The 16,747-nt window shown below is 39.9% G+C and overlaps 1 protein-coding gene across 2 annotated transcripts in view; it reads right to left on the reverse strand.

Annotated features, from left to right (window-relative positions):
• Positions 1–16,747, reverse strand: part of lmo4b (LIM domain only 4b) — a 158,968-nt gene that overhangs the window by 97,031 nt on the left and 45,190 nt on the right. Inside the window, exon 1 of one of the 2 annotated variants that reach the window (XM_061977465.2) lies at positions 2,599–2,715. The exons of the other annotated variant lie outside the window; for it this stretch is intronic. The gene's annotated coding sequence lies outside the window, so the exon portion shown is untranslated. Of the gene's footprint in view, positions 1–2,598; positions 2,716–16,747 lie in introns of those variants that run through there. 2 annotated transcript variants of the gene reach the window in all.

Genomic DNA, 16,747 nt, shown 5'->3' on the forward strand with positions numbered 1-16,747 from the left:
GCAGTCAAAGTATTTGGGGGCCCTCGGCAAATACCTGTTAGCACTTAGGCATGGAGACTCTCTACAAACATGTGTGAAAGAATGGGCCGCTTTCAGTGATTTCCAGCGTGGAACTGTCATAGGATGGCACCTGTGCAACTAATCCAGTCGTGAAATTTCCTCGCTCCTAAATATTCCAAAGTCAACTTTATTATAAGAAAAGTGAAGAGTTTGGGAACAACAGCAACTCAGCCACCATATATATATATATATATATATATATATATATATAGTCAAGCTAAGCAGGCTTGTAGGGATGATATAGCCTCTGTGTTTTTTCCTGACTTTGTGGGAGCCAACAACGATTACTTTGGGGACAATGATGATCCAGAACCTTATATGTTTGAGCCCGAAGACAAAGAGGATGACAATACGTTTTAGAAGCCGAGTGCTAAACGGATGTAGCTTTATTGTGACACTATAGCATTAGCAGCATTGCTAGGTGCTAAACATACAACCTAACCGTAATAAAACAAACACTTGCTGTAATGTTTCCACTCTCGCTGGGATGCCGACCGACAGGACGCTCACATACTTCCGTTTAGATGAAGAATCAATCACAATCCTCACAGAAGGTTTGAAAAAAAAGTTGCTGCAACAGGTGTCTTTTTGGCCCCCTTTGAGACGTGAAAGTGGACCAACCTGTGGGTCCATGGCCACATTAGTCTACTAGCAGGTGAGAGATGCATGAATTATATTCTACAATTTACTTTTAGCGGTACCGGACCGGTACCTTTTAAAGGCGGTGTAGTACCAAATATGATTCATTAGTATCGCGGTACTGTATTAGTACCGGTATACTGTACAACCCTAGTTTCTTACAATTATTTCAATTTTGACAATAACACGTAAGATATGTTTTAATTGCTTATGCAGGTTTATTGATGTTTAAATAGCCCGCTGTGTGCACTGTTGACCTATTAAGATGATTCAATTGAGATGATTCAATTGAGATGATTCAAGTGAGATGATTCAATTAAGATGATTCAATTAAGATGATTTAGTTAAGATGATTCAATTGAGATGATTCAATTGAGATGATTCAATTGAGATGATTCAATTGAGATGATTCAAGTGAGATGATTCAATTAAGATGATTCAATTAAGATGATTTTGTTAAGATGATTCAATTGAGATGATTCAATTGAGATGATTCAAGTGAGATGATTCAATTAAGATGATTCAATTAAGATGATTCAATTGAGATGATTCGATTGAGATGATTCAATCGAGATGATTCAATCGAGATGATTCAGTCAAGATGATTCAGTTGAGATGATTCAAGTGAGATGATTCAAGTGAGATGATTCAATTAAGATGATTCAATTGAGATGATTCAGTTAAGATGATTCAATTAAGAGGATTCGGTTAAGATGATTCGGTTAAGATGATTCAAGTGAGATGATTCAATTAAGATGATTCAGTTAAGATGATTCAGTTAAGATGATTCAATTGAGATGATTCAATTGAGATGATTCAGTTAAGATGATTCAATTAAGATGATTCAATTGAGATGATTCAAGTGAGATGATTCAGTTAAGATGATTCAGTTAAGATGATTCAATTGAGATGATTCAATTGAGATGATTCGATTGAGATGATTCGATTAAGATGATTCAATCGAGATGGTTCAATCGAGATGACTCAATTGAGATGATTCAAGTGAGATGATTCAATTAAGATGATTCAATTAAGATGATTCAATTGAGATGATTCAATTAAGATGATTCAGTTAAGATGATTCAATTGAGATGATTCAATTGAGATGATTCAATTGAGATGATTCAATTAAGATGATTCAGTTAAGATGATTCAGTTAAGATGATTCAATTAAGATGATTCAATTGAAATGATTCAGTTAAAATGATTCAATTAAGATGATTCAATTGAGATGATTCAGTTAAGATGATTCAATTAAGATGATTCAGTTAAGATGATTCAATTAAGATGATTCAATTGAGATGATTCAGTTAAAATGATTCAATTAAGGTAATTTAATTAAGATGTTTCAAATAAGATAATTCAATTGAGATGATTCAAATAAGATGATTCAATGTCCAGTGTGTTTCTTTGTAGTATTTCTCCAGCAGTGGTCATGTGGTGACATCATTGATGGTCTTTTGAGATGTAATCATTGAAGTCCTGCGATGAGGTGGCGACTTGTCTAGGGTGTACCCCGCCTTCCGCCCGATTGTAGCTGAGATAGGCTCCAGCGCCCCCCGCGACCCCGAAGGGAATAAGCGGTAGAAAATGGATGGATGGATGGATCATTGAAGTCGGACATGACTGAAGGCGGTAGCGGGCCGTGTGTTTCCCACCTAGGCCTTCAGTGATGCCCAACTTAGTCCGACTTCAATGACTACGTCTCAAAAGACCATCAATGATGTCACCACATGACCATAACTTGACAAATACTATACAGCAACACATTTACTGTCTATTGAACCACATCAACAGTGTACAAAACGGGTTATTTTCCAACGCATTTAAAAATCAATTAAGCCGCATCAGCAATTAAAACATATCTTATGTAGTACTGTCAAAATTAAAATGGCAAACAATTTGTAGCAGCCACTGGACGTATAAGTCCGAAGTACCGCTCCTAGTCGCTTGATTGGCGAGCATTTCCCCATTTCATGGTCTCACAGGATCGACTTTCTCCTTCTTGAAGTTGGCCTGGCAAATATATGTCTTGTCTTGTCTCATCATGAAAGATGCAGACGTGGTGACATTGCTGGTTTTACGAGCAGAGGAGCATGTTGGGCAGCGCACACGCACAGAGTACTTACAAGCAGACACAGTGTGTAGACAGAAAAGGGAGAACGGACGCATTTTGGTGTAAAAAGTCAAGATAAAGGTGAAGTTATAACACTGAAACACCCTCAGGAAGAGCTGCTTTAAGACATGGCTAGCTAACTAGCGGCTAACGTCCATCCACAGTGTCAGTGACAAATAAAGTGAGTTTCTTACAAGTGCCATTATCACTACACACCGTAGGAGGATACAATAGCTCACCGGCGTCACAATGTAAACAAACGCCATGGGTGGATCTACACCTGACATCCACTGTAATGATACCAAGTACAAGAGCGTATCTAGTCGATACTACTATGATTACATTGATATTTTTTAGCTTCACAAAATCTTTTTTCAAAATTCACATTATGTTTATAAAGTCAGTAAATACGTCCCTGGACACATGAGGACTTTGAATATGACCAATGTACGATCCTGTAACTACTTGGTATCACATCCATACCTAAATGTGTGGTATCATCCAAAACTAATGTCAAGTATCAAAGAAGAGAAGAATAAGTGATTATTACATTTTAACAGAAGTGTAGATAGAACATGTTAAAACAGACATTTTTTTAATGGCTACAAGCTACTTGTTTTTCCACTCTACTGCTATTTGAATCCATTTGTTTTAATGGTGTTCCCAAAAAGGACACAAAGCGGGAAAAAGTCATAATAATAATAATAGTAATAATAGATTGTATTTGTAAAAAGCACTTTACATTGAGCAAACAACCTCAAAGTGCTACAGTGTATTACAACAAATAAAAATATAATTAAAGCTGCAAGCAACGATGGACGGGACTGACTTTGGCGGCACATAAAATCCAAACCGGAGCAGTAATTAAAACTCTTTGGTCAACTTTTAATCAGAAGGGTTCAATCTCTCTCCTGTGTTAGTTTGAAGCCGACACGACAAACGCGCTCAGGAAATAATGTTTGAAAAAAGGTGACTGTTTTTACACAACTTTTGTTTTGAACGGGGAATTGCAAACTTCCTGTTGATTTTTGCTGGGAGTTGTCAGTGTATGAAATGTAGGTCTAAGTTAGACCTACATAGAGGTTTTTGTTTCATGTCTCTCCGACATTCCTACTGGAAGTTACAGGCAGTTTTGTCTGTGTTTTCTTCCTAGGAGCAGTTGTGTCTGTGTTTTCTTCCTAGGGGGCGCTAGAGCGCAATTTTGAGTTTTGGGGTTAGGTTTTTTTATTAGAGCGCAATTTTTGCCAGTCCTGATGTGTGTCCAGTTTGGTGAGTTTTGAAGCATGTTAAGGGGATCAAATTACAACTCAAAGAGGCAAAAGTGACTGTTTTTACAAAACTTTTGTTTTGAAGGGGGAATTGCCAACTTCCTGTGGATTTTTGCTGAAAGAAGTCAATGTATGAAATCTAGGTTTAAGTCAGACCTACATAGAAGTTTTTGTTTCATGTCTCTACGACATTTCTATCAGAAGTTACAATCAGTTTTGTCTGTGTTTTTTCCTAAGGGGCGCTAGAGCGCAATTTTGAGTTTTGGGGTTTGGTTTTTTCTAATAGATGGCAATTTTCGCCGGTCCTGATGTGTGTGTCAAATATGGTGAGTTTTGAAGCATGTTAAGGGGGTCAAATTACAGCTCAAAGAGGCAAAAGTGACTGTTTTTACAAAACTTTTGTTTTGAAGGGGGAATTGCCAACTTCCTGTGGATTTTTGCTGAAAGAAGTCAATGTATGAAATCTATGTTTAAGTCAGACCTACATAGAAGTTTTTGTTTCATGTCTCTACGACATTTCTACCGGAAGTTACAAGCAGTTTTGTCTGTGTTTTTTCCTAGGGGGCGCTAGAGCGCAATTTTGAGTTTTGGGGTTTGTTTTTGTTTTTTTATTAGATGGCAATTTTCGCCAGTCCTGATGTGTGTGTCAAATATGGTGAGTTTTGAAGCATGTTAAGGGGGTCAAATTACAGCTCAAAGAGGCAAAAGTGACTGTTTTTCCAAAACTTTTGTTTTGAAGGGGGAATGGCCAACTTCCTGTTGATTTTTGCTGAAAGAAATTAATGTATGAAATCTAGGTTTAAGTCAGACCTACATAGAAGTTTTTGTTTCATGTCTCTACGACATTCCTATCGGAAGTTACAAGCAGTTTTGTCTGTGTTTTTTCCTAGGGGGCGCTAGAGCGCAATTTTGAGTTTTGGTTTTTTTTTTTTAATAGATGGCAATTTTCGCCAGTCCTGATGTGTGTGTCAAATATGGTGAGTTTTGAAGCATGTTAAGAGGGTCAAATTACCGCTCAAAGAGGCAAAAGTGACTGTTTTTACAAAACTTTTGTTTTGAAGGGGGAATTGCCAACTTCCTGTTGATTTTTGCTGAAAGAAATCAATGTATAAAATCTAGGTTTAAGTCAGACCTACATAGAAGTTTTTGTTTCATGTCTCTACGGCATTCCTATCGGAAGTTACAAGCAGTTTTGTCTGTGTTTTTTCCTAGGGGGCGCTAGAGCGCAATTTTGAGGTTTTTATTTTTATTTTATTTTTTATTAGAGCGCAATTTTCGCCAGTCCTGATGTGTGTGTCAAATATGGTGAGTTTTGAAGCATGTTAAGGGGGTCAAATTACAGCTCAAAGAGGCAAAAGTGACTGTTTTTACAAAACTTTTGTTTTGAAGGGGGAATTGCCAACTTCCTGTTGATTTTTGCTGAAAGAAATCAATGTATGAAATCTAGGTTTAAGTCAGACCTACATAGAAGTTTTTGTTTCATGTCTCTATGACATTCCTATCGGAAGTTACAAGCAGTTTTGTCTGTGTTTTTTCCTAGGGGGCGCTAGAGCGCAATTTTGAGTTTGGGTTTTTTTTTTTATTAGATGGCAATTTTTGCCAGTCCTGACGTGTGTGTCAAATATGGTGAGTTTTGAAGCATGTTAAGGGGGTCAAATTACAGCTCAAAGAGGCAAAAGTGACTGTTTTTACAAAACTTTTGTTTTGAAGGGGGGAATTGCCAACTTCCTGTGGATTTTTGCTGAAAGAAGTCAATGTATGAAATCTAGGTTTAAGTCAGACCTACATATAAGTTTTTGTTTCATGTCTCTACGACATTCCTACCGGAAGTTACAAGCAGTTTTGTCTGTGTTTTTTCCTAGGGGGCGCTAGAGCGCAATTTTGAGTTTTGGGTTGTTTTTTTTTTAATAGATGGCAATTTTCGCCAGTCCTGGTGTGTGTGTGTCAAATATGGTGAGTTTTGAAGCATGTTAAGGGGGTCAAATTACAGCTCAAAGAGGCAAAAGTGACTGTTTTTACAAAACTTTTGTTTTGAAGGGGGAATTTCCAACTTCCTGTTGATTTTTGCCGAAAGAAATCAATGTATGAAATCTATGTTTAAGTCAGACCTACATATAAGTTTTTGTTTCATGTCTCTATGACATTCCTATCGGAAGTTACAAGCAGTTGTGTCTGTGTTTTTTCCTAGCGGGCGCTAGAGCGCAATTTTGAGTTTTTCTTTTTTTTTTTTTTTATTAGATGGCAATTTTTGCCAGTCCTGACGTGTGTGTCAAATATGGTGAGTTTTGAAGCATGTTAAGGGGGTCAAATTACAGCTCAAAGAGGCAAAAGTGACTGTTTTTCCAAAACTTTTGTTTTGAAGGGGGAATGGCCAACTTCCTGTTGATTTTTGCTGAAAGAAATTAATGTATGAAATCTAGGTTTAAGTCAGACCTACATAGAAGTTTTTGTTTCATGTCTCTACGACATTCCTATCGGAAGTTACAAGCAGTTTTGTCTGTGTTTTTTCCTAGGGGGCGCTAGAGCGCAATTTTGAGTTTTGGTTTTTTTTTTTTAATAGATGGCAATTTTCGCCAGTCCTGATGTGTGTGTCAAATATGGTGAGTTTTGAAGCATGTTAAGAGGGTCAAATTACCGCTCAAAGAGGCAAAAGTGACTGTTTTTACAAAACTTTTGTTTTGAAGGGGGAATTGCCAACTTCCTGTTGATTTTTGCTGAAAGAAATCAATGTATAAAATCTAGGTTTAAGTCAGACCTACATAGAAGTTTTTGTTTCATGTCTCTACGGCATTCCTATCGGAAGTTACAAGCAGTTTTGTCTGTGTTTTTTCCTAGGGGGCGCTAGAGCGCAATTTTGAGGTTTTTATTTTTATTTTATTTTTTATTAGAGCGCAATTTTCGCCAGTCCTGATGTGTGTGTCAAATATGGTGAGTTTTGAAGCATGTTAAGGGGGTCAAATTACAGCTCAAAGAGGCAAAAGTGACTGTTTTTACAAAACTTTTGTTTTGAAGGGGGAATTGCCAACTTCCTGTTGATTTTTGCTGAAAGAAATCAATGTATGAAATCTAGGTTTAAGTCAGACCTACATAGAAGTTTTTGTTTCATGTCTCTATGACATTCCTATCGGAAGTTACAAGCAGTTTTGTCTGTGTTTTTTCCTAGGGGGCGCTAGAGCGCAATTTTGAGTTTGGGTTTTTTTTTTTATTAGATGGCAATTTTTGCCAGTCCTGACGTGTGTGTCAAATATGGTGAGTTTTGAAGCATGTTAAGGGGGTCAAATTACAGCTCAAAGAGGCAAAAGTGACTGTTTTTACAAAACTTTTGTTTTGAAGGGGGGAATTGCCAACTTCCTGTGGATTTTTGCTGAAAGAAGTCAATGTATGAAATCTAGGTTTAAGTCAGACCTACATAGAAGTTTTTGTTTCATGTCTCTACGACATTCCTACCGGAAGTTACAAGCAGTTTTGTCTGTGTTTTTTCCTAGGGGGCGCTAGAGCGCAATTTTGAGTTTTGGGTTGTTTTTTTTTTAATAGATGGCAATTTTCGCCAGTCCTGGTGTGTGTGTGTCAAATATGGTGAGTTTTGAAGCATGTTAAGGGGGTCAAATTACAGCTCAAAGAGGCAAAAGTGACTGTTTTTACAAAACTTTTGTTTTGAAGGGGGAATTTCCAACTTCCTGTTGATTTTTGCCGAAAGAAATCAATGTATGAAATCTATGTTTAAGTCAGACCTACATATAAGTTTTTGTTTCATGTCTCTATGACATTCCTATCGGAAGTTACAAGCAGTTGTGTCTGTGTTTTTTCCTAGCGGGCGCTAGAGCGCAATTTTGAGTTTTTCTTTTTTTTTTTTTTTATTAGATGGCAATTTTTGCCAGTCCTGACGTGTGTGTCAAATATGGTGAGTTTTGAAGCATGTTAAGGGGGTCAAATTACAGCTCAAAGAGGCAAAAGTGACTGTTTTTACAAAACTTTTGTTTTGAAGGGGGGAATTGCCAACTTCCTGTGGATTTTTGCTGAAAGAAATCAATGTATGAAATCTATGTTTAAGTCAGACCTACATAGAAGTTTTTGTTTCATGTCTCTACGACATTCCTACCGGAAGTTACAAGCAGTTTTGTCTGTGTTTTTTCCTAGGGGGCGCTAGAGCGCAATTTTGAGTTTTGGGTTGTTTTTTTTTAATAGATGGCAATTTTCGCCAGTCCTGGTGTGTGTGTGTCAAATATGGTGAGTTTTGAAGCATGTTAAGGGGGTCAAATTACAGCTCAAAGAGGCAAAAGTGACTGTTTTTACAAAACTTTTGTTTTGAAGGGGGAATTTCCAACTTCCTGTTGATTTTTGCCGAAAGAAATCAATGTATGAAATCTAGGTTTAAGTCAGACCTACATATAAGTTTTTGTTTCATGTCTCTATGACATTCCTATCGGAAGTTACAAGCAGTTGTGTCTGTGTTTTTTCCTAGCGGGCGCTAGAGCGCAATTTTGAGTTTTTTTTTTTTTTTTTTTTTATTAGATGGCAATTTTTGCCAGTCCTGATGTGTGTGTCAAATATGGTGAGTTTTGAAGCATGTTAAGGGGGTCAAATTACAGCTCAAAGAGGCAAAAGTGACTGTTTTTACAAAACTTTTGTTTTGAAGGGGGAATTGCCAACTTCCTGTGGATTTTTGCTGAAAGAAATCAATTTATGAAATCTATGTTTAAGTCAGACTTACATAGAAGTTTTTGTTTCATGTCTCTACGACATTCCTACCGGAAGTTACAAGCAGTTTTGTCTGTGTTTTTTCCTAGGGGGCGCTAGAGCGCAATTTTGAGTTTTGGGTTTTTTTTGTTTTTTTTTATTAGATGGCAATTTTCGCCAGTCCTGATGTGTGTGTCAAATATGGTGAGTTTTGAAGCATGTTAAGGGGGTCAAATTACATCTCAAAGAGGCAAAAGTGACTGTTTTTCCAAAACTTTTGTTTTGAAGGGGGAATGGCCAACTTCCTGTTGATTTTTGCTGAAAGAAATTAATGTATGAAATCTAGGTTTAAGTCAGACCTACATAGAAGTTTTTGTTTCATGTCTCTACGACATTCCTATCGGAAGTTACAAGCAGTTTTGTCTGTGTTTTTTCCTAGGGGGCGCTAGAGCGCAATTTTGAGTTTTGGTTGTTTTTTTTAATAGATGGCAATTTTCGCCAGTCCTGATGTGTGTGTCAAATATGGTGAGTTTTGAAGCATGTTAAGAGGGTCAAATTACCGCTCAAAGAGGCAAAAGTGACTGTTTTTACAAAACTTTTGTTTTGAAGGGGGAATTGCCAACTTCCTGTTGATTTTTGCTGAAAGAAATCAATGTATGAAATCTAGGTTTAAGTCAGACCTACATAGAAGTTTTTGTTTCATGTCTCTACGGCATTCCTATCGGAAGTTACAAGCAGTTTTGTCTGTGTTTTTTCCTAGGGGGCGCTAGAGCGTAATTTTGAGGTTTTTATTTTTATTTTATTTTTTATTAGAGCGCAATTTTCGCCAGTCCTGATGTGTGTGTCAAATATGGTGAGTTTTGAAGCATGTTAAGGGGGTCAAATTACAGCTCAATGAGGCAAAAGTGACTGTTTTTACAAAACTTTTGTTTTGAAGGGGGAATTGCCAACTTCCTGTTGATTTTTGCTGAAAGAAATCAATGTATGAAATCTAGGTTTAAGTCAGACCTACATAGAAGTTTTTGTTTCATGTCTCTACGACATTCCTACCGGAAGTTACAAGCAGTTTTGTCTGTGTTTTTTCCTAGGGGGCGCTAGAGCGCAATTTTGAGTTTTGGGGTTTTTTTTTTTTAATAGATGGCAATTTTCGCCAGTCCTGATGTGTGTGTCAAATATGGTGAGTTTTGAAGCATGTTAAGGGGGTCAAATTACAGCTCAAAGAGGCAAAAGTGACTGTTTTTACAAAACTTTTGTTTTGAAGGGGGGAATTGCCAACTTCCTGTGGATTTTTGCTGAAAGAAGTCAATGTATGAAATCTATGTTTAAGTCAGACCTACATATAAGTTTTTGTTTCATGTCTCTACGACATTCCTACCGGAAGTTACAAGCAGTTGTGTCTGTGTTTTTTCCTAGCGGGCGCTAGAGCGCAATTTTGAGGTTTTTTTTTTTTTTTTTTTATTAGATGGCAATTTTTGCCAGTCCTGATGTGTGTGTCAAATATGGTGAGTTTTGAAGCATGTTAAGGGGGTCAAATTACAGCTCAAAGAGGCAAAAGTGACTGTTTTTACAAAACTTTTGTTTTGAAGGGGGAATTGCCAACTTCCTGTGGATTTTTGCTGAAAGAAATCAATGTATGAAATCTAGAATTAAGTCAGACCTACATAGAAGTTTTTGTTTCATGTCTCTACGGCATTCCTACCGGAAGTTACAAGCAGTTTTGTCTGTGTTTTTTCCTAGCGGGCGCTAGAGCGCAATTTTGAGTTTTGGGGTCTGTTTTTTTTTTTTTTTTATTAGATGGCAATTTTCGCCAGTCCTGATGTGTGTGTCAAATATGGTGAGTTTTGAAGCATGTTAAGAGGGTCAAATGACAGCTAATAATAATAATAAAGAATAAAACGCACAAAATACAATAGGGTCCTCTGTCCCAAAGGGACATTCGGTCCCTGATAAAAATAAATACAAATACAAATAAAAACTAGAACTAGCTCGTATATATCTAAAAAAAAAAAAAAAAAAAGGGTTTTTAAGCCTTTTTTAAAAGCATCCACAGTCTGTGGTACCCTCAGGCGGTCAGGGAGAGGGTCCAAAAGTCCAACTTTTGTGCAAAAAAAAAAGAAAGAAAAAAAGTGACAAACGCAAACTTTTAATAAATGACAGCCCGTAGAAAAAAGTCGTTTCTGAGATGTTTTACATGACAAAACATCTTCATTACGAGGCGCCCCCCCGGCCTGCCTCGGAAAGACATCAGATGTATAAAGACCGTCTTTAATTGTTTTATTATTCCTGCAGCTGATTTCCCCTTTGGCAAAAGGCGAGGCGAGCCCACCGCTCTCCTGACGGTGTCGTCGGGCTGCAAAGGCACAAAAACCCCACAGAAGATGGTGCAGAATATCTTTGCCGCCACGCAATGATTAATTGATTTCCATGATTAAAACAGAGGGAAATTAGGGGCTGAGTTTGAAAAGCTTGCAGGAGACGCTTTGTTTGTTCCCGGCTTGTTTTAATCAGCTTTTCAGCTGGAGAAATTACTCCTCTTTCCACGCCGCTTTTTTCGCTAAATAATGACGGCAAGTTGCGGCGAGGGAGACGAGGGGGGGATTGGGGGGGGGTCAGAGGGGGCGGGGTCTTTCCTGCAGGAAAATTGATCATCTCCTTTCTCCGCTGAGATCTTTTTAGTCATGTGGCTTTTTGCAAGCCGCCAGATGAAAAGGCCCACCAAACAATATGGCGGCGTCGCCATGTTGATACTCCCCGCAGGGGGTGGTCGCGCCGCCTTGAAAAGGACGCCAGGTCCCGTGGGAAAAGACGGACGCACAACCGAATGTTTGCTTTCTTCACATCATCCAGGACACCAACTTTTGTGTACTCACGGCGCTTCACGTTTTGTTACGTTACAGCCTCGTCCCAAAACGGAACTAATTCCTTTTTGTCCTCAAAATTCTACACAAAATACCCCATCATCACGATGAGAAAACAATTTTTTTTAGAATTTTTGGCAAATTAAAAAAAAAAAAAAAAAAACTGAGAAATTACATGTACAAACCCTGTTTCCATATGAGTTGGGAAATTGTGTTAGATGTAAATATAAACAATGATTTGCAAATCCTTTTCAACCCATATTCAGTTGAATATGCTACAAAGACAACATATTTGTTGTTGCAAGTAATCATTAACTTTAGAATTTGATGCCAGCAACACGTGACAAAGAAGTTGGGAAAGGTGGCAATAAATACTGATAAAGTTGAGGAATGCTCAACAAACACTTATTTGGAACATCCCACAGGTGTGCAGGCTAATTGGGAACAGGTGGGTGCCATGATTGGGTATAAAAGTAGATTCCATGAAATGCTCAGTCATTCACAAACAAGGAAGGGGCGAGGGTCACCACTTTGTCAACAAATGCCTGAGCAAATTGTTGAACAGTTTAAGAAAAACCTTTCTCAACCAGCTATTGCAAGGAATTTAGGGATTTCACCATCTACGCTCCGTAATATCATCAAAGGGTTCAGAGAATCTGGAGAAATCACTGCACGTAAGCAGCTAAGCCCGTGACCTTCCATCCCTCAGGCTGTACTGCATCAACAAGTGACATCAGTGTTTAAAGGATATCACCACATGGGCTCAGGAACACTTCAGAAACCCACTGTCAGTAACTACAGTTGGTCGCTACATCTGTAAGTGCAAATTAAAACTCTCCTGTGCAAGGCGAAAACCGTTTATCAACAACACCCAGAAACGCCGCCGGTTTCGCTGGGCCCGAGCTCATCTAAGATGGACTGATGCAAAGTGAGAAAGTGTTCTGTGGTCTGACGAGTCCACATTTCAAATTGTTTTTGGAAACTGTGGACGTCGTGTCCTCCGGACCAAAGAGGAAAAGAACCATCCGGATTGTTATAGGCGCAAAGTGTAAAAGGCAGCATGTGTGATGGTATGGGGGTGTATTAGTGCCCAAGACATGGGTAACTTACACATCTGTGAAGGCACCATTAATGCTGAAAGGTACATACAGGTTTTGGAGCAATCCAAGCGACGTTATCATGGACGCCCCTGCTTATTTCAGCAAGACGATGCCAAGCCACGTGTTACAACAGTGTGGCTTTGTAGTAAAAGAGTGCGGGTACTAGACTGGCCTGCCTGTATTCTCTTTTTATTCACAATTTACTTTTGTACATGTACATCAGGTGCATCCTGTTTCAACTGATCATCCTTGAGATGTTCCTACAGCTAAGTTGGAGTAAAGTCAGGATGTTGGACGTGATTTGGAAAGGCTGTGTATATGTAAGGTCCCACATGGCAGAGCACAGATGAAGTCCAAGGAATTGTCTGCAGACCTCCGGATTGTCTCGAGGCACAAATCTGGGGAAAGTACAGAAAAATATCTGCTGCCTTGAAGGTCCAAATGAGCGCGGAGGCCTTCATCATCTGTAAATGGAAGAAGTTTGGAACCACCAGGACTCGTCCTAGACCTGGCCGGCTGTCTAAACTGAGAAGGACCCTAGTCAAGGAGGTGACCAAGACCATTGTCACTCTGTTGGAGTTACTACTTTCCTCTGTGGAAAGAGGAGAACCATCTCTGCAGAAATCCACCAATCGGTCCATCCATTCATCCATCCATCTTCTTCCGCTTATCCGAGGTCGGAGCAGGGAAGCCCAGACTTTCCTCTCCCCAGCCATTTCGTCCATCTGCTCCCAGGGGTTCCCGGGGCGTTCCCAGGACAGCCGGGAGACATAGTCTTCCCAACGTGTCCTGGGTCTTCCCCGTGGCTTCCTACTGGTTGGACGTGCCCGAAACACCTCCCTTGGGAGGCGTTTGGGTGGCATCCTGACCAGATGCCCGAACCAAACTCATTTAGGCCGCTTGTACCCGTGATATTGTCCTTTCGGTCATAACCCAAAGCTCATGACCATAGGTGAGGATGGGAACGTAGATCGGCCGGTAAATTGAGAGCTTTGCCTTCCGGCTCAGCTCCTTCTTCACCACGACGGATCGATACAGCGTCCGCATTACTGAAGACGCCGCACCGATCCGCCTGTCCATCTCACGATCCACTCTTCCCTCACTCGTGAACAAGACTCCGAGGTACTTGAACTCCTCCACTTGGGGCAAGATGTCCTCCCCAACCCGGAGATGGCACTCCACCCTTTTCCGGGCGAGAACCATGGACTCGGACTTGGAGATGCTGATTCTCATCCCAGTCGCTTCACAGTCAGCTGCGAACTGGTCCAGTGAGAGCTGAAGATCCTGGCCAGATGAAGCCATCAGGACCACATCATCTGCAAAAAGCAGAGACCTAATCCTGCAGCCACCAAACCAGATACCCTCAACGCCTTGACTGCGCCTAGAAATTCTGTCCATAAAAGTTATGAACAAAAAAAGTTAAAAATCCATTAACCAAAAGCTTTTTTGAAAAGCAAAGTCTTCAAATGTTTTTTTCAAAGAGTCAACGCAGTGGACGGGTGCAAGTCATTTCAGAGTCTGGGGGCTACGGCCTGGAATGAATGGTCTCCCTGGGTTTTGAAGTGGGTTTTATGAGACCCTGGCCTGAAGACCAGAGGCTGTGCCCTGAAGTGTCGGAACACAACAAATCAGCGATATAGTCAAGGGTCCCGCCAGGCAACGCACGGAAAGTCAGGACTAAAATCTTAAACTCTATGCGGAATTTGACTGGAGGTCAGTAAAGACTGGCCTGTTCTGGGTGCACCAGTCAAAAGTCTGGCATCCTGTACAGTCAGAAGTCTCCTTCAAGTTGACTTGATGAACCAAGTGAAAACAGAATTACAATAGTTCATGCGTGTACGGTTGACAACCTTTGACCAGTATCCACACAAAAAAGAGGCCTGGGTCGGATATGGAAAAAATCTAAATTGACATGAACAAAATTTCACCCGCCTTCCGCCCGATTGTAGCTGAGATAGGCTCCAGCGCCCCCCGTGACCCCGAAGGGAATAAGCGGTAGAAAATGGATGGATGGATGGATGGACATGAACAAAATCCGATGCATGTCACATATGGACAAAACAAATTGGAATTGACTTGCAGTGTGAACCTAGCCTTAGATAGGACAGCTGTAGTCCTTCTAAGACAATCAGAACATTCCAGTTGCCATTGATTCAAAGCCCTGAGGACACCCATAAAGACTTTCTGTCCGCCCTATGGCTTATCAATAGGTTGTTCACAACCTTTGAAAGTACCAAAAACACCTTTCCGGACCAGCGATGTCCCTAGAACTCCCTTGGACTTTTCATTTTTCCTCCCGTCCAAAAACAAGGCCTTAGATAAGACAGTCCAGTTGCCATTGATTCAAAGCCATGAGGACACCTATAAAGACTTTCTGTCCTCAATATTTCTTATCAATAGGTTGTTCTCAACCTTTGATAGTACTAAAAACACCTTTCCGGACCAGAGACGTCCCTAAAACTCTCTTGGACTTTTCATTTTCCTCCTGTCAGCAAACATAGGTTTGGATAGGACAGCTCTAGTCCTTGTAAGTCAATTAGAACAGTCCAGTTGCCATTGATTCAAAGCCTTGAGGACACCATAAAGACTTTCTGTCCTCCATATTGCTTATCAATAGGTTGTACACAACCTTTGAAAGTACCAAAAACAACTTTCCGGACCAGAGACATCCCTAAAACTCCCTTGGACTTTTCATTTTCCTCCCGTCCAAAAACATAGCCTTAGATAGGACAGTCCAGTTGCCATTGATTCAAAGCCCTGAGGACACCCTTAAAGACTTTCTGTCCTCAATATTGCTATCAATAGGTTGTTCTCAACTTTTGATAGTACCAAAAACACCTTTCCGGACTAGAGACGTCCCTAAAACTCTCTTGGACTTTTCATTATTCTCCTGTCAGCAAACAAAGCCTTAGATAGGACAGCTCTAGTCCTTCTAAGACAATCAGAACAGTCCAGTTGCCATTGATTCAAAGCCTTGAGGACACCATAAAGACTTTCTGTCCTCCATATTGCTTATCAATAGGTTGTACAAGACCTTTGAAAGTACCAAAAACAACTTTCCGGACCAGAGACATCCCTAAAACTCCCTTGGACTTTTCATTTTCCTCCCGTCCGAAAACATAGCCTTAGATAGGACAGTCCAGTTGCCATTGATTCAAAGCCCTGAGGACACCCTTAAAGACTTTCTGTCCTCAATATTGCTATCAATAGGTTGTTCTCAACTTTTGATAGTACCAAAAACACCTTTCCGGACTAGAGACGTCCCTAAAACTCTCTTGGACTTTTCATTATTCTCCTGTCAGCAAACAAAGCCTTAGATAGGACAGCTCTAGTCCTTCTAAGACATTCAGAACAGTCCAGTTGCCATTGATTCAAAGCCTTGAGGACACCATAAAGACTTTCTGTCCTCCATATTGCTTATCAATAGGTTGTACACAACCTTTGAAAGTACCAAAAACAACTTTCCGGACCAGAGACATCCCTAAAACTCCCTTGGATTTTTCATTTTCCTCCCGTCCAAAAACATAGCCTTAGATAGGACAGTCCAGTTGCCATTGATTCAAAGCCCTGAGGACACCCTTAAAGACTTTCTGTCCTCAATATTGCTATCAATAGGTTGTTCTCAACTTTTGATAGTACCAAAAACACCTTTCCGGACTAGAGACGTCCCTAAAACTCTCTTGGACTTTTCATTATTCTCCTGTCAGCAAACAAAGCCTTAGATAGGACAGCTCTAGTCCTTCTAAGACAATCAGAACAGTCCAGTTGCCATTGATTCAAAGCCTTGAGGACACCATAAAGACTTTCTGTCCTCCATATTGCTTATCAATAGGTTGTACACAACCTTTGAAAGTACCAAAAACAACCTTCCGGACCAGAGAAATCCCTAAAACTCCCTTGGACTTTTCATTTTTCTCCCATCTAAAAACATAGCCTTCGATAGGACAGTCCAGTTGCCATTGATTCAAAGCCCTGAGGACACCCTTGAAGACTTTCTGTCCTCAATATTGCTTATCAATAGGTTGTTCT

Source organism: Nerophis lumbriciformis, linkage group LG18 (genome assembly GCF_033978685.3).
Source record: "Nerophis lumbriciformis linkage group LG18, RoL_Nlum_v2.1, whole genome shotgun sequence".
Taxonomy (NCBI): domain Eukaryota; kingdom Metazoa; phylum Chordata; class Actinopteri; order Syngnathiformes; family Syngnathidae; genus Nerophis; species Nerophis lumbriciformis.